At 39.4% G+C, this 13,473-nt stretch overlaps 1 protein-coding gene across 1 annotated transcript in view; it reads left to right on the top strand.

Annotated features, from left to right (window-relative positions):
• Positions 1–13,473, top strand: part of LOC135414564 (uncharacterized) — a 131,406-nt gene that overhangs the window by 34,695 nt on the left and 83,238 nt on the right. Inside the window, exon 5 of the mRNA XM_064655464.1 lies at positions 5,993–6,051. The gene's annotated coding sequence lies outside the window, so the exon portion shown is untranslated. The remainder of the gene's footprint in view (positions 1–5,992; positions 6,052–13,473) is intronic.

Genomic DNA, 13,473 nt, shown 5'->3' on the forward strand with positions numbered 1-13,473 from the left:
GGGAGGAGTCCAGTTTTCCATTCCCTATAAATTTCATCCAATTTAAAGGCTACTCTGTATCCTGTCAGTTAAAACATTTCCCAAGGGACCTTTCCCAAAGGGAATGGACCAGATTATTGGAGAAATTTATACTTTGACTTCTACCCACTTCTGATCCCAATCTAATAGTATATTTTCATTTGTTGGCCTGCCACCACTTAAGGGCTTCCGTAAAGATGGGAGGAACAATGACCACTATCTCTTCTATTTGTTTCACTGAGTAACACAAAACCAAACATACAGAGTTCGGTTTTGGTCTCACCAAATGCATAGCAAAACTGCCATGGATTTTAGTGGCATTAAAATTTCACCACTGGTATGTTTATGGCCACTTGGAACTTTCTTTTCTTTGCACTTCTGCCCTGCTGTATAGTCGCATTTTTTTGAGAACAAGAGGAAGTGGTTACCCTTTTGTTTAAGCTAATAAATCTGAATAGGCTTTTGTTGTGACTAGAGTAAAGCATTGCTTGAGGTTGCTGCTGTAATATGTAATAATACAGTCTAAGAAAGCACCAACCTACAGTTATTTACTGTACCATGTTTCACACATGTAGCAGGAGTCTAGAGGCAACAGACAGTTGTTCTGACAGGTGATTTGACAACAAAGTATTAAAACTGTCATTCCAGCCTTACCAGACCACAGGACTAATGGAGCAGATACTGTTTGCTTTGCTATTAATTCACGAAAGCTGTCAACACTGTTGTAAACTCTGCTGATATTTGAGGGGCCATTGTCAACTTCAGTCATGCTTATGTCAGAGTATTTTATTTGCCACTATAAGCTGACTGGTGGTGGCTTTCCTGGAGGAGTTGAAAGAGCTGTAAATCCCACTCCCATGCCATTAGCACCACCCAGTGTGGTGTACACTCCTTATTGCATGATGGGACACTGTCTTGTGGCTGTATGAAGCATACCAATACGTGAAGCGTGTGTATCCAGTATTATGATTGTAAACTAAAATGACTGATTGAGACTTTGGGGTTGAAGTGTGTGGGGAAAGGTGAGGGGAAAAAAGAAAATAAACCCCAGTTGTTAAGTTGTTTAGGCATTTCATAATGTTTCCATTATGAACAAGAGGAGGTAAAGAATTAATTATACAAAATGAAGCCTCATGTTTGGAAGCTATGCTCTGTAGGCAGAGCTCTGTTGACTTAATCAGATGAAATTCCTGCAGAAAGCCTTCTCGTCTGCCAGTGAAGTAAGTCTAATAGCCTTTCAGGCTAAAACAAACTTTTAAGGATTTGTAACATCAGCGCTATGGCTCTACAGAGACAACAACATGTCCATAAATTGAAAGTAGTCATCTGACAGTCCCCATTTGTCTGACCTACTTTCTACTTGCGCTCTGTAAGCAACCACAAGAAGAAAATTCGGGGATGACAGAAGAAGGGGCGATCAGAGGAGCAGACAAGAAAAACAGAATGTTAAGTAGCTTACATATGCTTTGTATCTCATAATTTATAACCAAAAGAAAATGGGAGAGGTGGGATGATGAAAGAATACTGGTGTCTGGATAAACATAAGCCCAGAAGAGTGATTCCTTTCTCTTGGCTTTCACCAGTGACTGATGCAGAGGTGGCTATCTCTGAAGAGTTATTGTAAGGATCTCACTGCTTTTTATCTTCCTAAAATGGATGAAAAAATAGTCTGTGTTCTGAGAAAAACTTCTTTCTCAGGTGTTCACATTGCCCTTGCCAAATGTTGCTGTCCTCAAAACGAGAGTGGCAGAATGTGTGTCAGCATGCCAGTCACCCCAGTCAACAGACTGGCTCACAAGGCTGGTTTTGTTTGTCTACCAGATGGTGAGTGGCTAAAGCATACTTTGCCACACTGCTCTATGCACCTAAACATTGCCTTTTTGGCCTCATTGATTGTGTAGCTGCAGCTGGAGCTTATTGTAGTGTAAGCTACCCAGTCATGTTCTACAGCTTGCAGCCATAACAAAATCTTACTAGGTGTTGGTTTGGAACATTTGGGGTATAAAATGTGCTGATCAGTATGTTCTTGAAATCACTGCTGTTTCTGACAAAGGCAGGATATCTGTTTTACTCAGAAGCTGAAAGCTAAAAGAAAGCGCTGGACTCTTTCTATTGAATTGAAAATGTAAGCCACTTTTTTCTTAGTAATTGCACTTTTTTTTCTGTGCTTTGCAATTACTTATGACAAATATCCATGGATAGTTGTTAACCTGCTACAAAAACTACTAAAAGTCTTACTGAGGCTAGGAAATTTACTATTAATACTAAAACAGCCCAGTTTGCAGCACTGCCAACACAATGCACATCCTGATCTGCCCTGGCTTTTGACATTCAGGAGAATGATTAACTTGTAAACTTGTATGGTTTTCCTCATGAATGAGTCCTGCAAGAAATACATATGTAAGTACAGCTTCAACGTGTAGACAAGGCAAATACGCAAATGTTCAAAAGTGCCATTGTGTTCTCCAAAATATTTACAGATCAGGTAAATAAAGTAATGAAAAACGTACATTCCAACAGACCTATGCCCAAAGGGAGCTCTAGAAGTCAGTGAGAGCTGCGTGCTTGGATCTGGTGTGGTACATAGCACTCAGTTATGAAATAACTGGGCAATAAGGCACAGTGACCACGTGAACAGAGTAATTATAACACTCGGCAGTGCTTATGTGATGACTGACCTCTTGCCAGAGCTAACCCCAAGAGCTCTGCCATTCGGCCCAGGAGCAGAAGTTTTAGAGCAGAAAGCAGGAATAGCTCATGTTCTCTCTGGATTTCCAAAGGGGAAAAGGTGTTTGCATACTGTGAGGACTAGAGTGTCACTCAGCTTCCCTATCTCTCTGAGGTCTGCTGTGCTTTGCCCTATCTCTGCCATCCTTTCCTCTTCCTTCCTCACTTACCCAATGGACACAGTAACTTTGCTGGTGAACATGGAGACACTCCAGTTCTCAGCAGTTTCTTCTGTAGTAATGTCAAGCCTGGCTTACTGTAAGTACAATTTTAATGGACAATATTTTTCTTTAAAGCATTCTCTTGCTTTCCTGTTTGCACCGCTATTGCATCTTAACTACATGAGGGATGAAAATCACAGCTTTGCTGGCTTTCTCAGCTTTGCTGGTGGAGTAGGTGTTAATATGGCAGTTTTCATGAGCAACTTACATGAAGTATTTAAAAATGTAAACTTGAGTCTAGGCCACAGAAAGCCTAAAGAGGGAAAAAACAGCAGCAGGGCAGGGAAAGCTGGAAGAGATGAAGATTTCCACCTTCTAGAACATGTAAAAGCTGAGATAACCTGAGACCATTAGCATATAACATTTTTATAGGGCCTTCCTATAACTAATTGTTACTTTTATTCTAGCCTAGAGCTGACACACTGTAAACAGGACTGATGGTTTAATTAATAGTGTCAAAGAGACCAAATACCCAACTTTTGTCAGAAACAACTGGAAAAAAAACAATGGAAAAAAGGAAGTCCCCTCCCATACTAAAAGCATAGGGTCAGTCACAGGCAACCTCTGTGGTGGTAATGGGAAGGTTTTATAGGCAGGAGTGGAAGTAGTGGGAGCCAGGCTATAAAATTTCCGAGCATTGGTCTTTCCATTAACTGCTTATGTGTGAAAAATAATTGGCAAAATCCCAAGAGGAGAGCTTATAGCCTCTTTTCACTTATCCTTTTTCTCCTTGCTTATGTAGGATCAAGTGAGGAAGATCTATTCTGCCCTGCTTTTCCCTTGGTGAGAGAAAAGCAATCAAGACTATCTAACTAAAGAAACAGTCTTTTGTTATTCTTTTTATTCCAGGCTTGTGGATTAGTCTAACTCAAGCCACAAAAGAAAGCTAAGATATACTGCCTGATATAAAATGACCAACATAGACTTCTATACATGTCATATCTGTGTGTTTATTCCTCTGTGTTTGATGATTTGTACAATGCTACTCTACAGCATAGAGATTTCGGACAATACCCCAACTATGTTAACCAAGTTCACAGGAGCTTGCCAGCTAAACCTACTGAAATCTCATGCTAATCAACAGAGGTTAGTTGCTGATGTCATTTGCACTGTTCCTTAGCAAAGGTACTGAAGGTCATCATTTTGTGCAAACCTTAGTGTTGGCAGACAGTCAAAATAAAACTAGGAGCTGCTTTGGCAAACTAAGTTTGGCTTCCAAAAATGCCTTTTCATAAGGTCCATCCAATGTGTATGGACTCTGTCATCAATGGGACATTCAGGATGAGCATTTTGATAAGGGTCTTAAAGAAAACTGTCTTCAATAGACTTTTTTTTTCAAAGTGTATCTTGGGTTCACAGGGAACCCAGCTGTTTATACCAGTGTCCAGCAACTGCTGCCAAGGTTTTATTGGTCTAATCTAAGAAAAAAGGAGCATTAGGTCAAACACTTGTGTTACAGCACTGTAGAAAAAATATTTATGAAGGCTTTATGAAGAAGGTTTAATTAATTATTTCTTTTTTAAAAAATAGAATTTAAAATAAATACTGTAAGAAAATATTGTATATAATTAAAAAAAGATACGACTTCACAGTGGTAGGATAATATCTAGGCGTGTGATGAGGTTTAACTTCAGAATCTTGTACTTTATGATGATCTTGATTCAGAAACTGTTTCTCAGCCATGGGAAATACTTGCTGACCGTGGTACCACCTAATGACCTATGCTGTCCCTTCAAACTTCAGCAGCAGGTGCAGTCTTGTACACCTTAACAGTGAGTGTGTGGCTAAATCTGCATCAGTTGAAATGATTTACCGTATAAATTATTTCATATATAAGCATTCTTTCACCATATAAATTCTGTACTGGCTTTTCTGTCAATAAATTAAGCCATATGATGATTTAGCCACATCCCTGTTAGTAGATCCTAAAGCAAGCTTTGAGCACAGATATTTTACCACTTCCAAACTTGCAGTGTTGTGGTTAAACTGTCTGCTTGCAATGTTGGTGGCTGGGGAAGGAGCCCAAAGGAAGCCTGTCAGTAAACAAACTTTATTCTAGAAATTTTATCACAAATGTCAACATATAAAAGAAAATGTGACATTAAAATGCATGTCTTAATTGACAAGGGTTAATTAAAACTTTTTGTAGTTCAAACGGTATCAAATTTTGAGGAAGAGCAACAAGCAGTAGCTCTGTTTAGCTGTCATTTCCAACTATTTAGTGCCTATTTCTGAGACAGAAGGAGTACCATGGTGATGCACAGACTGACTTTGGTGCATGAATGGCATGTACAGGCACCTGTGCTATGCAGAAGTATCTCCTTGGATCATGATGGTCTCAACTTTACTGGTCTCTTTTGAACATGCGTTGATGGAAGTTCCACGTGCTCAGGAGAAAGATGGACCGGTTGGGCAGAGGACTAATGTGAGATGTAACAGACCTGCTGCAGTTTTCCTTCTTTAATTCTGAGTTGGTCATTTAGTCACTGAACCTTCACTGACTGCTGTCAGTGTGAATTATATCACTGACTGACACAGAGAGGGAAGTCTCCTGTGTTTCTGCCTGTGCTATGCCTGTGTGAACTGGACTACTGAGAAACCTAACACTGCTCTGATCACTCACCCATTTCTATGAAACCATGTTGTTACCCACTTAGATACCATGTGTGTGGTTCTCCTAGGCTGTCTAAAACTCCTATCATCTGCTTTTGCAATTTATAATATGATGTCTTAACTCTCTTAAGAAGTGCTTAGCAGTTGTCTTGCAAGAAGGGCAGATGGATAAATGTTGATGGCAGCATGGTCACCCTGCCTGTGTGCTTGGTACATGTGTACACTTGGACCTATGTTAAGGGGAATATAGGTTTGAGTCTCCTTTCCTCAATCTTCCCTATATCTGTCTCATGTATGGGAAACTGAATTTGAAAGTTAAACCAAAGCACAATTTTGAGCTCAAAATATTTTGTAGGTGACTGGGATCATAAAAGTATCATAACTGTATTGTATTTTGCTTCTTGTTCCTATAGCAACATCCAGCCAAGAAACTCAAGGCTCTTTACAAGTATTCCTGAATTAAGCTGATGAGGTAAGTGATGGTGATTGTTCTTGTTTACAGATAAGGAAATGCAGAGGTTAAACTAGTTGATCAAGGTCACCCAACAAATCTGTATCCAAGCCAAGAATAAAAGCTGACTGTGGTCTGTGCCTCAGTCACCAGGCTGTTCGAAGGGCTGCGCAGGGCTGAGGGGAAAGCTTTGTACAAAGTCTACAGATTTGTGCATTCAAAATATACATTCCAGCTCAGATTGCTTCACTGAAGTGACCTTATATTTTCATCTCTTTGTCCATCTAAACTTTGCCTTTGTGAAAATATCATTATATCTAGTTAAAGCAGGAGCAACATGATTTTGACAAGAGTTTTGCAAATTTCTGATGAAGCAAAACTGAAGCCTATGCTAAAAAAGTTTAACAATCTCTGCATGTGTGATTGCTAATCCTTCAATGGCAATTAGATAAACAGGTTCAGTATATACTTCTTTTGTTTCAGTGACTACATAAACCAAAGAAAACAAACATATTTATACTAAGAACAATTTTCTCTGGTGTTGCCACAGAGATATTGTATTATATAATGAAAAAATAGAGTTTGTTGATAGACAACAACAAATCTCTTGGGTTTTTTTTTAAGTCACAGGAAGGGAAAAACTGTAAACTCTTAAACTTCTTTGATATCCAGCCTCTGCTCCTCCTCTGTACCTAGTGCTTGCCAGTGCCAGAATATTGTGAACAGAGACAGTAGAGGAGAACAACAGCCACACCTTTTAAATTCCATCATCCCACTGGATGCTGTTTGTAGGATATAAGAGTGGAAAATAGCAAGTGTACTCTTAGAAATGTTCTTTTTCTAGTCTGGGCTAAATAGTGTAAAATGCTTTCTTGCTTCCTTATCTCTTAGGCATATACATGCCTCACCTAAGTCATGCTTCTTCTAAATATGATTCCTTACAGTTATTCAGTGGATTTTGGGCTTCTTGTTAGCTATATCCTTGTGGTCTGGAATGTTGTGACTGAGAATTTTACACTGTTTGGAGGAATGTTTTGCTGCTGTTTTTTCAAGATTGCTTGCTACTATGGCTGTGTTAGGGTTCTGCTGAAGAACAAGTCAGCTTGGGTGAATGGCAGTAATTTAGTTGGGAAAAGTCTTGTGCGAGTCGAGGATCACGTTCAGCAACATTTGCAAGTCTGACTAAAAAGTTCACAGAAGCACTAAGCAGAAAGGAGGCTTATTGGACTGGCTTTATTGCTTTGAAGGGGGAAAAGCAGGAGTGGGTTAAGGACAGGAATGGAGAGGATCACAGCTGCTCCCCTAAAAGATAAAGTGGTTCTGGAAGCATATAACCATATATATATGCCAGTTTGAATGAATATCCAATATTTTTCTCAGCTTCTCAGAAATCCCACATACATGAGCATTAAAATCAGTGAAACCCTGAAAGGATAAAGTGTAAGTGTCACATAAGGTCTGCTATTAATCTGCATTTCGATCACTGTGTTGAGTGACAGCTGCACCTCAGCTGTTGCTGTGCCCTTTGAGCTGGGCAGAGATGGGGATGACTCAGCATACAGTACTACTACTCAATTTTTTCAATTTACTTCTCAAACTTTTTGCTAGCCTTGTCTTGTAATTTCAGTATCAGTCAGACTTGCTTGAGAATTTGTATGTAGGCAAATGACTCAGTATTACCAGTCTTTACCTTGCGTTACAGAGGATCACCTTGTACAGTGTTTCTGTTAGGTACTGGGCCAGAGTTTTCAGCTGATTTAGAGTAGCTGTAGATGCAGGTGTGCTTATATTTTACAGCTCAGAGAAAATGAAATGGGAGAAATGTAGCAATAAAACCTGGATGAAAATTTGACTCTCTGCTTGACAATCTCAGGCTCAGGCCATTAGTTCTTACTTTAAAAAACTATATCCACGTTAATCTCACAGAGATCTTTAACGTCGTGGCAATAGCTGATTGAGTGGGAATACTTTAAGGAAATTAAATTACTGGCTTTGCATTAGAAAGATCTACTGATCTTTTAGTGCATTGAGATTTTTGAGAGAAGGTGGCTTCTTCTGTATATATCTAGTTTTGCTCTGCTTTCAGTTTGGAGATGAAACAACTCACTGTAATGATATCTGTAGGGAAGTCGTTTGCCTGCTGTTCTGCTGCTTTTGAAGGAAGAAAATTCTACCTGCCACTGTGTCAGCCCATTGCAGCTTGATGGGAGATGGGTAGTGTAGGAAGTGCTGAGTGGAGGCACTTGATTCTGATGAATACACTGGGTCCATGATCCATGGTCCATGGCTTCACTCCCTGGGAAATGCAAGTGCCCAGTGTTTCTCAGACTAATCTGAAATTTCTCCCAACACTGAGCAAGGCGAAAAGACACCAAACAAACCCTTTGTTGCATATGGAAAAAGATGAATAAATGTCACAGTCAGGACTCAAATAGTTAACTACATGTTACAGCTATACATTTTCAGAATGTATTTGCAGCTGGGGTCCTGATGGCTGGTCTTTGAGGCATTTTCCTAAATGTCGGTTAAGTTGCCACCCCAGCTCAGCTGTACTTTGGCTGAAGCATCCTCTCCTGAACTCTTGTAGTCGCAGAAGATCCTAGTCAGGTAAGTGTACCCCTGTTATTCTTCTGCAGCCTTGATGATCAACCAAAGTACAATATTAAACTTACCTTGCTACTTGAAAAATACAGCCTATCACTATATAACTTTCTGATAGTTGAAAGTGCTTTTCTGAAATGCATCCCTGAAGCTAAGGAGGTCTTAAACAAGTGTAGAAGCCATCTTATTGGTAAATTAGGTCCCTATTGTTGATCATATTTATCTTGTTGATCAGATTTACCTTGTTCTGGAATGATTATGAGATGAACTCTGAATTGTCATAGCAGCTTTAGTACAAATCTGTGAAACTTTATTAGGAATAATAAGGAATGCCAGCTTATCTCAAATTTATATGGAGACTAAACCTGGTAAGTAAGAAGATGAACATGAGAAAAAAGGTGTTTGTGGAATATACCACAGCTGCCCATCATATATGGTGTTATTTTTCCTCTTGTGGAAGAGCAGAGAATACAGTGGACTAACAGAGCTATTATAAAAGCTGAATGCACCAGATTCTCATCTTTCATGCGTGGTAACACCTCCACACATGGTCTGATTTAAATGAATCTAATAGACATGTCTGAAGCAAAATACTGCTCAGACAAACGTGTGGCCTTTAGAGAGAAACTAATGGAAGAAATTCTACACTCAGGCTGTCACTCACTCAGTTGTTGACACAACTGTTTGGGGATTGTGAACTGGATCAAGGGAACCAGATAAGGTTAAAAATAATGCAAACAAACAGGGATCAGGAGAGGGTACCAGCTTACTTCTGTGGAAGGGGGGAGGTTTTGCATTTCTTCTCTGAGCTCAGCTGTGCTTTGCACTGGCTCTCTCCCTGTCCTGGACAACAGCTTCAATATTTGTGAAACCCTTCTGTGAGCAGATTTGGCTCACTAGGTAGAGCAGCAGAAAACTATCCAACCCTGTTTTTTACTGTGCCATTTTAGCACATGAAATTAGCTTAAATGAGGGTTTCTTGAGTACCAGAGCTAGTAGGAGATATAAAGCAGAAGCATGACCTCCTCACAGTTTCAGGGAGCTATTAGTTTAGCTTAGTGTACCTCTGGAAACCCTGTGCAAATAATTGTGTCATTGCGAAGCAAAACAAGTGACTGACAGGGCAGAGAAGAATTCCATTGCCAAAATCCCCTGTATCATGAAATTGAAGTGTCAGCATGAGACAGAAGGGCAACCCTTGTCTTTCTGTATCAGTATATAGAAATAGGGAGATAAAGGGTTTGGAGAAGGCTTAGTGCTGAGAACCTGAAGTGCCGTATTTAGAACTAGCTGTAGGCCTTTGAAAGAAATGCAGACCCGAGTGTGAAATAACAAATGGATATTGTAAAGTAAATGGAGATTTTTCCCCTTTAGAAACAAAGATAATTAGTGGAAAGATAAAATTTAGATTTGCTTATAGAATGATTCTCTATCTTATCATTGCCTGGAAAATAGTTCTTATTTCTATTGCAAATTCCGGATAATGTCACAGACTGGTAACCAGACAGCCCTTGCTGGATTTTCTATACATGCATTCTGCATGTTGATCTTGTCCTTCTAGATCTGCTCTTTGCTCCCTAGAGACCATCACCAATGGACCAGCTGTAAAAAATTCATACTTCCGCAAGCTTAATTTCTTTCACATTACAGTGATGGCTGTTTAATTAGGAGAAACAGACCAACCACAGTACACTGTACACTGAACTGAATTAGAAGTGTGTAAATGTAACTAGGATTTTTCAGATCTAAACACACAGGTCATTGTCAGTAAGATGAACGCGTAGACACCAGTTTAAACTAATAACTGAAATGTAGTGCTTAGCCTATGTCTGCTTAATGCTGCTCGAAGTTAACAGGTAGATTTAATCTGGTTCTCAAGGACAGAGGCTAAATAAGCTTACTACCACTTTTGATGTTACCACAGACCATTTATGACCGGTATTTGTATTAGTGATTTCATGAGGAAGATAAAGACTGGGTATGTCTACAGGAGACATTAAACTTGTTCTGTGAATAGAGGATGTAATTCCTTACTTAGCTATATTTACTGTAATATTAATTTCAGTTTATTTGCTATGCACATTAAAGACAAATGCTGAAATGTGATCACAGTTTGCATGAAAATCCATTGATACACAGAAGTTCGCCATGAAGACATGATTTGACGAGGCAGGGATGTTAATGGAAACACAGCTTTATGGGAGTGCCCTGCCTTCCTGGTGGTGCTAAAAACCCTGTCAGAGTGAAATTATTACTCCTGGTGCAGATCAGCTCTTTTGATCTGCTGCTCAGTGAAACCCCATAAAGACTTTCATTGGCACAACAGGAGAGGGGCAAGGGGGAACATCTGTGTTTGCTCGGTTGTGCCACTGAAGGTCTTTTGTCATTAGCTTACAGCCAGAGAACTAGAAGTGTAACTTCTTTATCCACCGTCAGCTTTCGTCTAGATTGGGAACCAGTTGTTCCAGTACTTGTACTGCTGTTCACTCTTTTTTTTTCAATTGTGCTATGGTATCTATAAGTGGCTGACTGTAAATTGATCAGTGAAATGATTCAGGTTGAAAAGCTTGAAAAGCCGTTCTCATTCTGTATTTTAAGTTCTGGCAGTTCAGTTGTTATTGTGTTAAACAACAGTCCTATGTAGGTAGTTGCACAGCACAAATAAGAAAAAACAGTTGTCCAAGGATAAAGGACACTGGAAAACTTCTTTTGATTTGCTTGTGGGTGAAAATGTGAATAGAACTACCCTTTAAATGTAAGGTGCAGTTTAAAACCAACTTAGTTTATCAAAATGGTATGGTTTTGTAGGAAGGGCAATCTTGCATTTTACATCTATGTCTGTGAGGCAGGTTTTAATCACTCATTGATATTCATGGAGAGGCTTGTACCAGTTTGTGTATGTGGGTTTGAAACTAGCACTGTAGTCACACTGTTCAAATTCTTTTCTCCTTGCTTAGTTAAAAGCATTGATTATTTTACTCCTAATTGCTCTCTTATAGTCCTGAGGAGAATTCTGCTTTATGCTTACCTTGTTGATCAGTTTCTCTATTTTGAGTTGATAGGAGTCTGATAGGGTGCACAGTGCTTATTAATCTGATACAGGAAGAAGCAGCTGTGGTGATGTGATTTTAATAGTTACCTCATATCTTCATAGAAGGTATGAACTCAGTGTGACACATCCTTGGAAAGGTTCCCAGTGAAAAACTGTCCTGGAGAGAGCATATCAAGCAAACAGAATTACTCAGGGCAAGGTTGTCAGTTACTGCAAGAGGCAGCTTGGAGAAACAAACTGGACTTTGCTGTAGGAAGGAAATCATGCCAGTGCATTCTGTGAGAGACTGAACACATGATGAGGGTGAGGACACCCTCAGAGATGCCCTCCTTAGTGATACTTGGGTGGGTCACTGAGGACAGAAGAATTAAAAAAGTCATGATTAATACTTGGTGTCTGTGACGTGTCTTGCAGCAACAGAACATTCAAATCCTTTGCAGTGCTGTAATTTTTAATATTAGGTCCCTTCAGTCTTTTACATTGGGTAGATCACAGAGTCCACATCTCTTTGCAATTTCAAGATATATTCTTTACCTCAGTTTTTTCCCATCTAGTCTAATTTTAAAACCCCTGGTTAACATGACAGCTGGTACCAACAGCATGCCAATTATTGAACTTCCTGTAATGTGAGAGGAACAAAGCACACCATTTTTTGAGAGGATTTAAAACTTCCATGTGCTGAGTATGAATGAGTGTAGCCTCCCAATTTTCAGTCTTAATAATTACTCCAATCTTGCGCTTTTGTATAAGAATTTAAATACAAATCTGTAGGGCATCTGAAGAAATAGCCTAGATGAATACTTTCTCACAAAGAAGGTAAAAATGCATCCTCAAATTGAAAGCTATGGTATTTTTCTTAAAACTCACCATTGTTTATTGGGCACTGAAGAGGCTTTTCTGCTAAATGATAATATACCGGGTTAACTTTAGCAAGGAACAAGAGTGAGTCTGAAGTAATACTGATATTACATTCTCATAGCTTGAGCACATGGGTTGCGTTTTTGCAAGGGTAGCACCACTGCACCAAACCCGCCAGCACTGTAAACATTGTGCTGCAAAGCACTCCAAACTCCTTGACAACAAAGCTGAAGGGTTTTCCCATAAGCTTCTTTTTCCCAAAGAACAAGACAAATAATTTCAAGTTTATGGGTTCTCCCACACTACCTCATGCTATAATTTCATTGATTGCTATGCTTGTATTATATTTTTATTTTACTGAAGCTATGTAAATCCTGGTTAGGAAAACTTTGCTAAAGATTTTGCTGCATAATCTCTAACTCATTATCAACTCCAATCAGGAGATGTGGAGACACACTATCTGTAACGCTGCTGATGCTTTTGAGAAAGCACGCAGGATCACTCTTGAGGAGAAAAGACAACGCAGAAAGAATCATGCCTTGCCGAATATACCTCCTAAGGAGTCTTTCTGCTGTGCCTTTTGCAACCGGACGTGCCTGTCTTCTATTGGCCTTTTTAGCCACCAGCGTGCTTGTAACAAACATGGGTAGAGCCCTCCCCAAATCTTCGTTCGCGAAGCCCGGCCATGATGATGTCAGACATTATTACATTTGACTGAAAAGTTTGGTGGCTGTTTTCATTTTTCTAGGTGCTAAGGTAGACTGTGACAATCCTGTGTATGGGATGTTGGCTTATGGGCTGGTATCATGATGTTAGGGCAGTGGAAAGATGAGATAGCATGGCTGTAATTTTGTCTAACTATTAAAATTCTAAGTTTTTAAAAAGCGAATGTTAATTTGAAATGTTCTGTCTTCTGAAGAAATGTGATTTTT

Source organism: Pseudopipra pipra, chromosome 5 (assembly GCF_036250125.1).
Source record: "Pseudopipra pipra isolate bDixPip1 chromosome 5, bDixPip1.hap1, whole genome shotgun sequence".
NCBI classification, from domain to species: domain Eukaryota; kingdom Metazoa; phylum Chordata; class Aves; order Passeriformes; family Pipridae; genus Pseudopipra; species Pseudopipra pipra.